At 45.2% G+C, this 16,684-nt stretch overlaps 1 protein-coding gene across 6 annotated transcripts in view; it reads left to right on the top strand.

Annotated features, from left to right (window-relative positions):
• LOC125770057 (MOXD1 homolog 2-like) overlaps nucleotides 1-16,684 on the top strand; it is a 503,823-nt gene that overhangs the window by 349,314 nt on the left and 137,825 nt on the right. For all 6 annotated transcript variants that reach the window (XR_007419137.1, XR_007419135.1, XR_007419133.1 and 3 more), the window contains exon 15: nucleotides 1,722-1,789. The gene's annotated coding sequence lies outside the window, so the exon portion shown is untranslated. The remainder of the gene's footprint in view (nucleotides 1-1,721; nucleotides 1,790-16,684) is intronic.

Genomic DNA, 16,684 nt, shown 5'->3' with positions numbered 1-16,684 from the left:
TTTTGTGTGTATGTTTTTTTGTTTGATTTCGGTTCGGTTGATAGGAATGGATCCGCCGGTATCACTCACCGCGAGGAGTTTGTTGTGTTGATTTAAGTGTGACATGTGAGCTCTCCCCCGGGTTTGTCATATCAATTAAGGCCAGTACGATGACCAGCGACGACACTAAAGACAAACTTGCCCCATCGGTTCACCGATCAATCATTACATTTAGTATACTTCTGTAGCTTTGTGCGGCAGTAAATTAGATCCTTTTTTTATCAACTGCCTCAACGAATTGCGACAAACGGTACATTAAAGTCGATTAAACAAAAAGGCTCACACTTCCAAAACTAAAACAGCACAAGTCCCGGGTACGTCCAGTAACTTCACCAGAAGCATACCAGACGCATTGTTTTCCCACCGAATCGTAGACACCGCAAACCGAAAATAGTTTATGACCCCGCACAAATTCTATTTCCCACATTCCCAAAAGGTACCAAATCGAACCCGCGCTTACCGAACGGCGTTGATTGGGTCGCAGGAAGTTGTTAACCCGATGTGAGGGAGCTGAGGATGCAGTAGGAGGATGCCCAGTTTGTAATGGGGAGGTTTGTCGCGGGAGGTCGTAAAGTTTGGGACAGACTTCTTGTTGCCTGGCTGAATCCTCAGGTTTTGCCGGCAAGGTCTCGGATGTTCACCTAGACCTTCTTGTTAGCGCACGGCGAAGGAAGTTCGCCGGCACGATGGCTGTGTGAGCTTGCTGCATATGTACCTCCCCGAAACACATCTTCGATCACAGCCAATTAGTCCGGAATCGGATTAAGGTTTTCTCCTGGGGGGTGGAAATGGGAGTTGCTGAGGAGTTGGGCTATATGGCCCAGACCTCTAGAGGGCTTAAGTAGCCGCACGCTTTATGCGAACAAAACAAAAGACGTACAAACGGGATCGGTTTTTGGTGATGGTTTCGTTTCATTTCGTTTGATTTTTTGGTTGCTCAAGCCGGAACCTTGACTCGGCGGGACATCGTTTGGGGGGGATGAGCTTTTGAGATGGGAACGGTGTCGTAAAGCTGTTCTGCTGCGGGGAGTGAAGAGAGTTCCGGACTGGCGCTAAGCACTAAGCATAGCCGTCAATGAGTTCAACCTGGATCACCAGAAGATCTTTAGAGAAGTGAAGAAAACTAAATGAGCAACAGAAATCAAAAGCACTAAAACTGTACGATGGGGGATGGGGAGTCTTCACAAGACAAAAGACCTTTCGAAGGCATCTAGTATGGGGACTTCTCAAAAAAAAAAAAAACACACACAAAAGTCAAGAAACGATCAAAAGAAAGGACAGAAATCTCGTTGTTCGAGCCATTAAGAACTCGATCGTAAATTATCGCACAAATGATGTGTTAGTTGTTGTCGGACGGACGTCGCCTCGGGAACGGGACAGGGTTTGTGAGAGATAAGATAAGCAGGGTGTGAGCGTAGCAAGAAGAACTCATTTATTAATCATAACACAGCATAGCTCACGCTTATTGGAATTGGTCATTTCTCAAGGTGTACGTGTTCCCAAGGTTCCGAGTTTGGTGTTGGTGGAGTTGAAGTTTCCGTCGTCATCGTGGGGATGAATCCATCAACGTATTGCGTGGCAAAGTCATTCCGTTCCGTCATCGTGCTTGTTAACATTTAACTTGTATTTTTTTTTGTACCTTTTTTCACCTCTCTCTCTCTCTCTCTTTTGCTATCTTACAGATATACACGAGGGTCGCATTGATAGTGAAGCTCATTAAAAGACCTCCACAACGCAGAGGATCTGAAAGGTAAGAAGAAAAAAAGCGAAAACACCCATACCTGATGGATAAAACAAAAGTTTATGAGCAATTTAATTTTGAATTCTAGTTTCAACCCGCAGAGCCACCCAACCGGACGAAGGGGTTCACTTTTATGATAGCTTTTATACATATATTTTTTTTCTCGTCTGTTGAGTTTCCTCGTTTCACATGCCGTTTAAGTTGTTAGTGTGTATCCCCGAACAAGGGTGCGTGCGATTGAGTTAAAGAAGAGATATCACCGAAAGCTACATCACTGAGCTGATGATGAATTATTTATGCAAGTGGTTAAATCGAGCCATTTTCGTTTGTTTCCCTCATGTCCCCCGTCCCCGCATTTTAGTTTGGGCCACCAGCTCTCCATTACCATTTACAGGGTCGTCATGTGCGGTTAACTGGTCAGCTGGTGTGTTACATAAAATGAGCGGTACAATTGGAAATGGGAATTAAATTAAATTACGTAAAATTTGGAATAAATTTTAAGGGTCTACGCTTACACCGAACACCGTTGCGATCGTATCACGTGAGGCGTTGTAGTGCAATGGGGTTTGAAAAACAACAACAAATGGAATTGTCCGTACAAAACCTAATCATTTTCATTATTTTCCCAATACCCTGGGAGTGTGACATTTCTCTCTCTGGAGCGCCACATTGTTCCCAATCGGAACCCATCACGGCGTGAGACGCCATGTAGCGCAACAGAACCTCAAGCAAACAGAACAATGTAGCTCCACCACGTTTCCCATCGGTTCCCGGCCGGGAGCGTGATGAGATTAGAAATCTTTCACTCTACCTCACTATCCGCTTGACCATGACCACCGACAATTTCGACAGTTCAATCGTGCCAATTCGATTGTCATCCCCGTTGTCGTGTCCCTTCGCGCGCCGACATAGTGAGGCTTTCCCTTTGGGTTCCCTATTGTTGGTCCCCAAATTGCACGAGAATCGAACAAAAACTCTGTGGAAGACTTAAACAAAAAAAACCACGCACGATGTCCGTCTGCCTTGCGGTGTGATCGCGGTCGCGAAATGCTACAATCGTGTCGGGTGGCTCGCACACTTTCTCTTCTGTTTGGTACATCTTCTGCACGACGATCATTCCCCCCATTTTCATGTTGGCTCGTCCAGCAGGATTGGATGGTGTATCAGATCGGATCGGAACGACAACGGCAAGCTAGAAATGGTCTATCGGTTCCCTGCGGCGTTGAAGATGCGGCTGCAATTTTCGATCGCATTTCCATGGAGTTGCATTGGGCGCAAATCGAAAGTGAAAGCCCTTCGCTCGCTTGGTCTAATCGCGCAATCGAAGGGATGACCTCTACCTGTAATCTCATCCCAGTTGTGTTACAGTGGTGGGAAAATGTTTAACGACTGAATTATGTTCAAGAATATTATGCTAAACCAAATTAAAAAATCTTTAAAGGGATTGAGTTTGGAAAAATTTTGAGGAATTGAGTTTTGCAATAGTTGTGGAATTCAATTTTGTCATGCTACACTTATTAATACAACCGTCACTGTACGATCGAATATTTGCCAAATAGTTAAATCCAGTGGGAACAAACGGGGAGCAAATCTTCACCTTAGGTAGAGTAGAAACACTGCCAAAGAAGCATCTAATAGCCCTGTGTGCCAACCGGACGTCGGCTAATGGCGAACGAAACCCCGTCTGTTAGGAAATAAGCGTGTGCGCATGCATTGGGTGAAAGCGTACGAACCCCCGGTTACCGTACTAGGTGGCCGGAATAAGTCAATAAGTCACGGACGCTGTAAAGAAAGGCGCTCCCCCACGGGCAAGCTTTCGCTGGAACTTTGAAAAAAAAAGCAATCTTTTCATGCACCATGAAATTACATCAATTATTTGCTATTCACAGGAATTGATTTGAAAATGAAGATGCGCGACCGCATCGAAAAACAATCTTTTCCCATTTCCCAGTTTCTGTCTTTAATTAAGGGGGGGAGAAAAATATAAGAAAATTGAACGCCATAAAAAAACCGAAAGCTTGCTAGTCGAGCGGAATGTTAGCTGATTGATTTAAAAGACATCTTCAGGCGCTATAAAAGCATATCGAAGAAAAAAAAACCTTTAGTTTCCACTGCTAGCGACCACTTTGTGTGTTCGCCCGTAAAAGCGAGAGCTTGTTGTACGGGTAATATTTTACGCCCGCTATTAAATGTTTGATTAGTACAAGAAACTGCTTTTTAAGCAAACGCACCTCCCGCTCAGTCCCGCGTCGAAACCGCGTGTTATTCATAATTAATGCTCGCATATCGAAGTGGCTAGCATCTGCCGGATTGCGAGAAAGATTGAGCTATCAAACACATCAAAACACGCGCACGTATTCGACGGTAAAGGGTCTCTTCCTATGCCACTCTCCCAGGTGGATAGGTGGAAGAAGTTTCGGTTGTTGTTGGAGAATCGGCTCGTAAAAATTAAACCCAACCCAACACCGGTTTTGCATACGCCCCAGAACGGACAAGGGCCGGCCAGTTTAAATGCCGGTCCCATCGTAAAAGTGTCAACCGGATCGGGCAAATCATGAAGCCGTGTGATGAAACTATTCCCCGCGTTGGGCTCGTTACGTCAACCTAGCCATAGCCTAGGCCGTGACGGCTTGATCTTTTCCTCACATGGAATGAAAGCGAACCAAAACCAAAAAAAGGGAAGTAGCATCTGTTGAGCGTCCGCGTAAACGAGGTGTGTGTTGTAGTGTGTGGCAGCTTTGCACTAGAACTGTATCGTATTACCGGTTGCCCGACCTCGACATTATTATAATCTGATAAAGTCGATAGTAAAAAGTATCACCAGCCATAATCATAGCTGCACGCGCTATGGGAAGCGAAAATGGGGGCTGAGAATGAGGACTAGATGGATCTTCAATCTACATCTTGGGTCGTAAAAAGACCTGACGACACCTTCGTATATCAAACGGTTTTCTTGTTGGGTTGCAGTGTGAAGATTGAGGAGCGTCTATCGCGACACAACAACACGTTCCATTTTGCAAAAGCAGATGAGATATTAGCTATAAGGTTAAGTAGTAAAATAAATATAAAATAATGTTTATATACTGCCATACCGTCACACAACAACCGTTTTTCCATCCTATCTTTCCGATGTGGCCACTTTCAGCTCATGATTGAATTTTCACTTTAACTACTTCCCAAAACTGAAGCTTTACATTATAAAGTTCATACCAGTAAAATTGTGCACCCTCCCTCAAGTGCTGCATCACAGCATTGGTTCGTCGCTTCTCATAAGAGTCCGTTGCCTCCGTTGACCAGCGAACGGTTCGGTTTCGTTTGCATATAAAGTGCAAGCACAGGGGGCTCCGTTGAAAGTCATAAAACATTCCGCCCGAGTGGCACGGTAGATCACCGACTAGGGTCGTCGCCATTAAAGATGGGTGAAGTGTTGACGTGATTTGTGACCATCTCGCTGGGAGAACACATCCCGTCCCCGATGATGTGACGATGATGATGGACGGGTAGTATACGAGGGAATCTGTGGCGGAAGAAGGCCAGCAACAATTTACGATAGCAGTTTCTAGTTGGTTTTCTTTTTTTTCACAAACCAATTCCACAAAGAGTAACTAAAAAGTGGACAAAGGGGGGCGAAAAAGGGAAGTCACTTTAAAGGCCCGCTTTGTTGGGTACCATTTTGCGCTGACGGGCACACGGTAAAACCCTCGCCTCGGACAGGTCGTAGAGATCGGCGAGAAAAAAAAGTGCATCATTTTGTGGCCGAAACAAAGCTGCGTCTGTGGAGCAGAATTTAATTGGCACGTTTTCTTAATTTAAAACTTCCCCCCAAAAAGCCTTCCCTTGAAAGACTGGAGCTACGCTCCTCACTGACTTTAACAGCTCAAGAGATCTGCGAGATCTCTGCTACTGCGGACAGTCGCCGTCCTCGTCACCTCACGGCACTCGTGTGTAGATGTCGTTACGAGCGTGGTCGTAAAAGTGACGATTTACGCACGTTTTCTTGAGCAAATTCTTTAAGCCGTACCTTTTGGGGTGCCTTTAATGGCACTCTGCCCGATCGACACCTCTAATCCTGCTTTTATTGCAAAGACTCGGTCTTGGGAAGACTTAGTTGAGAGATCAAAGCGCGATCCGTACACCCAGGGCTGCTCCATACGGTGCATGCCGACGATCGTACCGATCGGATGATGATTAATGAACGGAATTTGGGAAAGGAATCGCCAACCTGAAGAACGGTGATTTATTGCCTGCGCGCACAGGATCGGAAATAAAAGTGCTGGGTTTGTGGCCTTTCATCCCATTCCTCCTGGGAGGATATTCAAATCGAACGAAAATAAATTAACCGCTCTGTCTGAGTACATTGTGCGTTGTTTGATGTTTAATTTCTGACACGCAACACGAAACGTACATTGATTAACACTTATTGTTGAGATCAATAAAATAAAACGGGAGAGAAACGGGAGGACAAGAATTCACAGTGGAGTTGGTGGATGAAGTAAAATCGATACTTGTTCTTCTCGTAAGGAAATCCTCCCAATATCCCGACATTGTAGAGTTCAGTACTCACCCAAGTAAAACACAAGCCACTATGATATGCACCAAAGAGCACACGATTGACACGCAATCTTGCATTCCATGCGCTCGAATGCACTTTCAGTTTTGCTACTGTCTGTATTCTTCGTCAATAGTTCCACAACTATGCGCAGCAACTCTTGTCTACAAAAAAGAGGCAAAAGCACGTGATGCTCCTGTGAAGTCGCGTCCGAACTTCCCGCAACAAGATACCGATCATATCCGAATTGATTCGTTTGCCATTTGCGTTTGTGCTAGACATGTTAGCAGGATGATGCTACCATTTCCGGAAGTTAGTGTGACCACGTACGGCCACGATGCTGACACCTCGATCAAGGATGTCTGTGTGGCTGCGTGTTTGTGCACGTTCGATCCGTTGCCAATTAGAAAGATTCTGCCACGTAGATGAAATAAAACTCTATTGATTTTACGTGTGCGAATAAATAATCTCGCACGAAGTTCTTTCTATTTGAATTTCCCTGAGCTGGTTTTTTTTCTCTCTCCGTATCGCTACCGCCACAAAATACTTCCGACCAAAATCCGCGAGGTGTCATAGTGAAATTTATGCATGACCGTACTCGCGGCGCGTATACTGCAAATCGTCTGGTCGTCGTCGGTGTCGTCGTGGGATCGGTGCCAGAGATCTATTTTGTTTTTTTGCGGTCCAATGTTTCAGTCACACACTTTTTTTTTGCTCCCTCTTCAACAATCTTTTATCAGTACTGAATCTGTACCGCGAACTGACTTCATCGGTTCAATCGTTTCCTGCGCACCGTTGAGACACACCGGTGGCCGAGTCCCGGGACCCCGGCTACATTGATTTATGGTGATTTTCATGAGAACGTATATAGCGAACCGTCAGCAGGCACGGGTCAGCATTTTCACCCCACCATCCTCGGAGGTGTCCACAAAGGATGAGTTTTCAATTAACTTATCGCAACCGGTTTCGCGGACGTGTTGGAATGTTCCGTATCGGTGTGGAGTCCCTTTTCCCGTTTGGCCATTCGGATATGATTGGACGAGGATTTGGAATTGCACACACGCGTTTGCCGATGTGACTCACAAGCGCCTCGCACCGCTGAACTAATTATGCCGCAGACTCAACGTCAAGACACTGCTTCATGGTGGTATGTAGCTGTCATTGGGGCACGTATAATTGATGTACTACGGGGAAAATTTCATTCCAATACCTTCACAGTTGCTGTTTCTCGTTTATCATCAACAGTCAAAAGACTAACGGATGGAATGGCCCGCATCTTTTTGGAGCATTATGGTGGTCAAGGAAATGTACTGTGCCTTCAAGATCCAATGGCATGCAACAAAAGTTCATATATGTAGCACATTACAATGCGGATCTATTTGTTGTTCCATTAGGATATTATTAATCGAGCGTTTTTTTTTGTGTTACTTTTTTCATTGTTCCTTACTCGATCGATCTGCTATCGAGTCTGTAATCTGTTACAATAGCACACAACCGTAACCACAATCAATGCTAGATTTAATGCATTCTTTTTCACTCATAATTTGATTTGTTGTGAATGATTGAACCATTCCCCTCACCAAACGTTCCTCGTCCAGGTATTCCATGCGCCTGTCGTCAACGGTTCGACTTCCCGCTTCTCCGCTACATCAATCACCATCCCGACCACGGCGCAAACGCACCATTTTAATAATCGAAGAAAGGATCATGGTGTGCAGGAATGAAAAATATCACCGCCTGGACACTTTGGGGCCCACCCCATACCGTCATACAGGGCCCGGACGTGCAATCAATAATAATAAAGCATCCATCGATCGGCCGATCGCACATCGCTGGTGTAGAAATGCGATCCGTGCGTGGCACGGTCGGGCCCGAGAACCAAAGAGCGATGACTTCGAAAATGAATTGTAACAAGTTTGAAGTTCACAGTCAAAATCGTACCAGCCACCATCATCACGCGGTGCCCGGGAAACAGGGACCGATTCCAACCAGGAATCGATTAATCAATGTTTGTGTACATATGAACATGTTGTTTTGTTTGCTGCCATACCCTGCCACCTTCTCGCCGGCGGTGGTGTGTATGGGAGAGAGATTCCCGCTGTTCATTTGTGCGCCTTCACCTTCAGGCTTCGACAGGCCGGCAAAAGGGGTGTGAACGCACTCATTCGGGACTTTGGGAGTTTGGGGAACCATGGAGGAAAATCCATGGAGGGGAGATTAAACATGCCGAAAAAGAATGCATGAGCGAACGCGAACATAAGAGAGCACACAACCCTTCCGGTGCGGAGCGGAAGCAGGGTAAAAATTATGAGCGGAATCAACATAAAAGGCGAACGTTATTAAACGATGAGAAGGCATTATTTTCGGCAGGGGAAAAAATGCGATCGTCAATCGCTTGATCACCCCGTGGTCCTATATTTTTGTCGGGACAGTTCCGATACCAGTACCGCTTGTCCCGTGTTTGGACGGTTCGACTTGCTTGGTTAATGGTCAGCAGCAACGATAGCAAGCGATGCGGTGGATCTATGTCTAAGCTTGTGGTAATTAACCATAAGGAAACGAAACACCGAGCACACTGTCTTCCCCTTAGCCGTGGAACTTACTTAGCCGGACCTTTACTTTGCGGTGACGGTCAGTATGTGAGAACGTATGTACACGAAAAGCGAACCACCAAAATGGACGTCACGAATCATTCACGATCTGACCTAGAAAGCGCTCGATCTGCACCGCTTCAAGGTTTCGAAGTAAAAACCGCTTAAGGTGTGACACCCCATCTATGGTATTGTTGGCTTTACGTTAAGATAAAACCCCCCTTATTCTGCATCGATGACCGATCGATGAATAAGTAACAATCGACCCACCTCACATGGAAGGATGGAAGAGTGGGAGAATAGCCCTGGATACGAGCAGCACAATTTTCGATCCAAAAGATCCTAGACCGGAGATACTGACTTGGGCTAGCCAAACCAAAAAGCGACTGGACTGATCACTCGGACGAAACCAATGTCCACAAACGATTTCAATGCGGCAGTTCTGTACTTAGAGAGAACTTACTCCATCTCAAATCCACCCTTCTAACCTCATCCCCTTTTCGCTGTAACGTTATCACGATCGTGGACATTGAACGGTGGGTGAAAAAAAAGCGAAAACTTGTGCTCCGGAGAACCTTAGCCATGTGCGCTTTGTGTGCCAAAGTTCAGCCTCGTGCCACGACACGATCCCATATTCATACGCTGGCTGGGTTTTCGCTCTAACAGCAAAAAAGCCTCCCTCTTCCTTCTCGTCCACTTTCTGCCAAAGGTGAAAGAAAGGAAAGTCATAAATAAGCAAATAATGACCTCCAGGCGCGTCCGAAGTGTGTAGTGATGGCCCCAAAACGGTTGAAACCCTTGATCGCCATATACCGCCCCGAAGGAGGACACACAGTTCCCGCAACCGTTCGACGTTTTGGGGAGTCCCGTGCACGGTAGTGGTGAAGTTCCCGTGGTCACGATTTCGCCGGGACTTGTTGCGATGCGGGTGAAAGACTTTCTTCCTATCTTCAGGAGGAATGGTTTTTGGGTGACTTACGGTTACGGTTAAGCTACCTGAAGAAGATTCGACTTCAACCGAATCCCACCGGAATTCGCGGGTGATCAAGAATTGCAAAAGCTCTTCCCTCAGGATTTCCCAATGTTCTACACCAAGAAGCGCCATTTATTCAGTGCAATGTCATCGCAATGGCTGACATTTGTTACCTTCAAATCGAGCGGGTAAGGTTGATCATGGGGTGAGATCTGGCAAAACATCTGCTCCTTCTTCCCCCAAAAACGCTACCGATTGCACGACGTGGTTCCATCGGAAGGCAAACAACAACACCAAAGCAAATAAAGCCATAGTCCGATGGCTGAGTTTTCCAATCGGACGGAGGCGCATAAACTTTCCTCGTGGTTTTCATCCGCAGATTCATGGCACTTATCGCTACGATCAAACGCGCAGCAAGACGGGAAAAACCGTGATGGAACAATACCGTACCGTGCCTGGGTACTTCTTGCCTCGTCAACCACGGCCTGGCTGGGCAAAACGAGCGACAAGAAATCTGGCACAGTCATGCACAGTCGGTCGACTTTCTCGCTATTCGGCATATTCGAGTCCAGTTGGCAGTTGGCAGGCAACATTCTTGTTGCCTGTGTTTGGGTTCTCTATTATTTTTGCTGGGTCGGTTTCCTTGGGTCGTAACCTATTGAAATGCTGTGTTTGCACACACCGTATTATTGTACAGCCCAATGCACTGTAACTTCTTTCGATTCGGTCGTTGGGGGTGAGCTAACCGTGGAAGGAATCTCACGAGGTAATACACTGGTCTACAGAAGAAAAAAAAAACCTCCCCGAAGCTACTAGACACCCGGTGTAGAAACGGTAGAAATTTATAGACTTTCTTCCTTTCTTCACACGCTCGCGCAATTGGGGTGGCAATTGAATGCATCAGCCCACTAGAGAGATCCGGCCCGTCCATTATTTACATAGCGTGGTACTTTCCGGCCTGCCAAACGTCAGCTTGCCCGCTAACCTTTTTTTCTACGGACAAAGAAATGAACGGGAAAAATCTCGTTGCAGATAGAACAAAGAAGTCACCAAAAGGGCCAAATCGACGGAAAGTGGGAAAGTGAGACGAGAGTAGGTGTTAAAATTCTTCCATAAACCCTAGCCACCCCTTACCACTTCCATTCGTAACAGTATGACAGATCGGTTCTCGAAATCCTTCTCGTTGCTCGAGCCACAGCCACGCTTGTTTGCTTCGAGCAAGGCCCATCAATAAATTCTACCTAATAAATGAAACCAACTGCAATCGCTTCGCTGCCCGTACACCATATGGTACCCTGGAGCTTTTACGCGATCACTTACCCGTCGGCGATGCATAATCCATAATACGACACACGATGTGATGAAGAAACGTTCGCCATCACCATCATCTTTGCATAAATGTACGAAGATGGAATAAAATAACACACTTCACAATCGAAGTTACAGCCGTGCTGCACAAACTGCACAACGGTTTACGGTCGAAGTTTGTGAGCCTTTAACCACCAGCTAATGTCACACGTTAGGTTGCCTGCCACCCCCCGTTACCTGGAGCCGGTTAATCGACAGGGAAGTTCGCGTCTCCATAGCTGGGGCAATGAATTAAATTTATGATCCAATGCTCCCTTCGAAGACCCGTAGCTGATGATGGTTCGTTACGTGGTGGTTACGAAAATACGGAATTGGATGGTCACTGTTTGGATCGACCACCTTTCGGGGCCGAAGTTCAAAATGGAAGTTCGAAAGGGGAACTAACGCGTAGAACATGTACATTGGAAGCCTTCGAGTGAAGTTAACCATCACGAGAAAGTGGCAATTTGAGATGCACTTTAAATGTCCCCGCTCCAATACCATGTCCCAATTGGCCGTGAACATCTTTCTGTGGACATTAAGAACGTCGAATAACAACTTTCCAAGAATGTTTCTTATCCTTTCTGCTTGCTTCAAACATTCACTTGATTGCTCAATCGAACGATTACACTTGCTCGTCCAATTCATTTTATGCAACACAGATAAAGAACTCAACCATTAAGTTCTTTGTACTATGGCGAATGTCTCTAAGCCGCTTGGTTCCATTAGTTTCGAAAGGAACTACGCCTCGAGACGACGTCTACGATCAATTAATTATGATGTACCAGTCCCTGATAACGTTCGTCGCTTGGGTATGGTAAGTGTTAATGTAATTTATCAAACCCCACCCAAAACCCGTCATCGAGTGGATCTAGGATTCGATTCGAAGTCATCGGTCCCATCCCTAGCCGGTTTCTTCCCATCCGGTTCGAGATCCGGTGAGATGGTGCAGGATTTTAAATTCTTACTCGTCTGCTTACTCCGTTGCATTGGAGACAACCATTTCCATCCTTCAATTATCATTGCAAAACCGATTCCCAGGCAAGAGCAGGACTCGGGGACAAAAAAAGCTTTCAAAGTGGTCTGTATCAACAGGATAACCTCTTCGCGAGGTGGCTGAACCCTGGCACAGTAAATGACGTTAAGAAGCTTAAGTCCAACGTGGTAGGATGTTCTACAAACATGGCTCCCCAATGCAAGTGCCTGGAGGTATGGGAAAATCAGTCACAATTTCAGTTTATAATCGTAATACCATTTAATGTTGCTGTTTTTCTTGCTCCTTTCTTTTTTTTGCATCATGGCATATGTTTCTGGTGATGCGTTCCGGTGTAACTTGCAAAACTGAAGGTGTTTGAGCTTTTACTGCCTTTACTGTAGGTCTTTCCCCTTCTGTATTCGCAAGCTTCGTTTTGTGCTGTTATGCTGCTGCAGCAGAAGCTTTTAAGGCGATCAACCTGTTTCCTAAGTAGGTTATTTATGGCCCACTGGATCGTGAGGTCGTCCGATTGAAAAGGGAGTCGGTGGGATAGTACCTCCACTCCACTGTAAGAATCTAAACACGAACCAAGCCAAGAATGAAACGCATGGAAGGAAACCCCATCAACAAGGGTGATTACAGATGGCTTATTTTCGTGTGGAATTTTAAGCCACAAAAAGCGTCCACTGGATATCGGAACGTAAAATGCATCTCCTGCATCCTTTTACCCGTCGGTGAAGGGATACGAATCAGCAATAAAAGCTTTACAATTCCGTTTATTGACCGCTTCGGTCGCATGTGCTGATCGATTATTTTTAAACCCTTGTTCACGGATCCGATCCGGGGGTAAACCTCTAATGCATCAATTATCCTTTTGCAAATCAACAACCGAAATAGTGCTCCGGACTAGTTTCGCGATGGTTCCGTCAGGTTAGGTAATATTCCAGTACTAATGAGGTACATGAACACGAGTCGCACATCGCGAACTGGAAGAGAATAAAAAGCAAAAACACACATAAAGCACACCAACATTAGGCAATTCCCTTTACCCGTGTGTAGGTGATGACTAATACACTGCAATCTAAACAATCGATGGCAGCCGGGATGTCCGTCAGTTCGCATCACAGGGCATACTGCACAGGAAAAGAGTCTGAACATTTTGGTCAAAGTTTCAAGTACAAACACCCGCATCCGAGTTTTCGGTGCATGTGCATATTAAATCAATTGGCGGATGCACTCCGTTTTTGGTGGACGTAGCGCACTCGCTACGATGGACTGTTTTGCATACTCAGCATATAAACCCGCGGGGTTACAAATGGTTGTTTCCCTGGAACTCAAAACTCTCCATCAAGGTTTTGGGCCGTTTGTTGGTTTGCTGTCGATAACGAGCCTTGTTCCGAGCCTGTTCCCGAGCAGAAGGCGAGCTACGGTTGGAAAACATTCAAAACAATGTACCTGAAGTTCATTATTCAACGCACAGTCGCACAGTTAATGTGCCCGAGTAAGTTGCACCCTCGTCCAGAAGACTGAACTCCAGGCTGGAGTAGAACGTGAAATGTTAACAAGTAGCAGTTGGTCGATGGTTTGCGGTTGATGGATGCAACAAGAAATGGAAAACGCATACCCGAAAGTTCGAAATGACATAAACCCTCCCAAAAGGGGTGTTGCACCTCCCGAAATTCCCCTAATGGCGGAGAGGCAAAATGTGGAGTGTGATTGATGAGTAAATAATCATTCCGTGTTCACTTACTCGCTTACTCCGGACGACCGTGACGTGGACTATTATTTTTGAATCTGTTCCGATTTGGTGAGCAAAGAGACAACTTGAGTAGGAAAAGTGGAAACATGTTGCTAGTTTTCATTGGACAAGTCAACCAAACTAACTCTCGCAAAATCTACCAATCAAAATCTTGGAGTTGGAGTTGGAGTCTGATCATTATAGACTTAAATCTGCCGCTGACATGCATCATCATTGTGATTTTTGCCTCCAAATGCTTACGTTTGCGAATGGCACAAAACCAACCATTCCATGTTCGATCTAACCAAAAGACATTTGGTTACACGAATGCACTCACACACTGCTTTCCATCAATTTTACTTACGTGACGGGATGGGTCTTTTCCAAAACTCAAACGCTTCCCTGCGTACGCATTGTAATTTGAATAGCATTAAGGTGTATTAAAAACATATTTATAAAACAATCTCTGAGAGCTTCCCCCAAAGTCGGCATCGTTGTGCGCTGGGTAAATTGGAATATCATTTAGTATTCATCCCCGGCTCTCGATAAATAACCGAGGAACCATGTGGAAAATGGTTATGTCTGGCCGCTTGCTGGCTGTAGGTAAAATGGGATTAATAATTTAATTAACACACGCCCCCGGGCTTGTGTTCCATTTCGAGCTAAGTTTGCCTGGAACGGTGTTGGAAAACAATCGGTTGAGCACTTGCTACTAATAATTCGTCACATCTTTAGACATTCTGTTGGTAACGATCTTTCATGGAGCTGTAGGTGTACTCTCCCATTTACTCTCAACCAGAGAAAGATTTCAACTTCACTTCCTTTGGTTGATGCTAAATAGCAAATGGTGAATGTAATCATCCATATAAAACCCACCTTAATTCCTGCCTCCAAACATTGAGGATGTGAGATCGATTTCAAATCTGTCTGCTTCGGTTTCAACCAAACACCGGTGGATTTATTAATCATTTCCGTCCTCCTGTTTTGGTGTTGGTGTTTTGATTGTTTCACGCTGAATAATCTGATAACACAACACTCGCTTCGACTCGATAGTTCGTCACAATCCTACGCAGAATTCTTTCTCCTCTGGTAATAGAGGGAGTTCCCGTTTCCATGCGTGCCATTAATCATCAGCTGTAACGCAGCCGTTATCACAGGTACATCTGTTTTGCGGGAGCTTTCGGATAAGGTGGGTGAATTTGTTTTTAACCTAACAAAAAAATAAAACAAAATGCCTTGGAACTGATGAAACCGTTGCGTGACAACCAGTGTGGACATTACATCCATCATGCGCTTCTGGCATCCTGACCCGAACGTCTGGAACGTCTCGGTGGAGTGGGATCGGTTGTGAAGTTTTAATTTGTTAACATATTTCGGTGGTTTACCTATCCCACCAGCTTCACCAGCTGTGCACGGAAGCTGATTATTAATGATGTCAACGAATATCTCAACAATCTGGCAAAGCTACACCCAACACCAGCTTCGCAGGGTGGGCGAAAGGATTTGTTTACCTTTTCTGTGAAAGTGTGTTTCTTCATTTTCACCAAACAGGCAAAACTTTATCCTTCTTGGAGCTACATAAATGAATTCGCTCTAGTGGATGGCTTTTAACGAATGCATCCTTTGCTTGCCCCACGCCAGGACCAGCATCTGACAGTGACATTATTATTCCCTTTACCGATGGGTCCCTTTTTTGTCTTGCTGGTGCATGTTTATACAATTTTTATCCTTTTTCTTACCGTAAGCTGGTTTCTCTCATCTTATCGTGTACCCGAACCAAGGCTCCTATGGAATTGCATTTTAGCACCAGTCGAGTTGTAAAGCACACTTTACCTCTTTGTTTATTCTTCTCGCCAACTCGGAAACTGAACCGAAAGCAGTACAACAGTTCAAACGACTTTTTCACACAAAGAACACATAGAACGCATGTTTCGGGGGGCCATTCTTAGACAAAACCGGTATGGCGTGTATGGTGAAAATGTTCCCCTAAAAGCATTCAACTACCAGCCAACAATGTAAGTGACATTTTGAGTTTTCTATTTTGCAGCTTCAAACAAGAAATAAAACAAAAAAAAAAGAGGAAAACAAACCTAAGCACTTGCAAAACGCTTTTCCCCTTTCCAATTGAGTCTCGGGTGAAGACTTGCTACGTATGGTCGACTTAAAACAGAAATATTAAACAAAAAAAGGGGTTTGCTCGAGAATGTGTGCCACATTCTATTCGAGAAACTCTATGTCACCCACAGGACAACGTATCTCTGCTCTCTTCTACCTTTTTTGCAAAAAGTATTCCCTTCAAACCGGTACGGGAAGGATATTTTGATTGTGGAACGATTTTTTACCTTTTAATGTACATTCTGCATCAACGCAGTGCGAATAGCTGTGGTCAGTAGAAAGCATCCATTTACGGCACCCAGTTCCATCATGAGTGTGGTGAGAGTACTTTTTCAATTTTTTTTCTTGCATCAAAAAAACCCGGTCAGAGTTTTTCCGAAGGACAGTATGGAAATTACTGTATACGTTACCCTGGGTTGGGAAAACTTTAACACCCTAAGTGAAGGTAAAATGTACTACGATGCCAGCCGTATCAAAGGGTTCTGGATGCATCATGTACATCGTCAGCTCACCTTCCAGTGCGTTTTACTAATAGTGGATGGCATCGTTACACTGTTTGCTGAGACAAATCGATCGGTAGCAGCACGAGCTTGGTTTATGGGCTGGCTAGGGTCT

This window comes from Anopheles funestus, chromosome 3RL, assembly GCF_943734845.2.
Source record: "Anopheles funestus chromosome 3RL, idAnoFuneDA-416_04, whole genome shotgun sequence".
Lineage (NCBI taxonomy): Eukaryota > Metazoa > Arthropoda > Insecta > Diptera > Culicidae > Anopheles > Anopheles funestus.
This window is presented reverse-complemented; position numbering and strand designations above follow the sequence as displayed.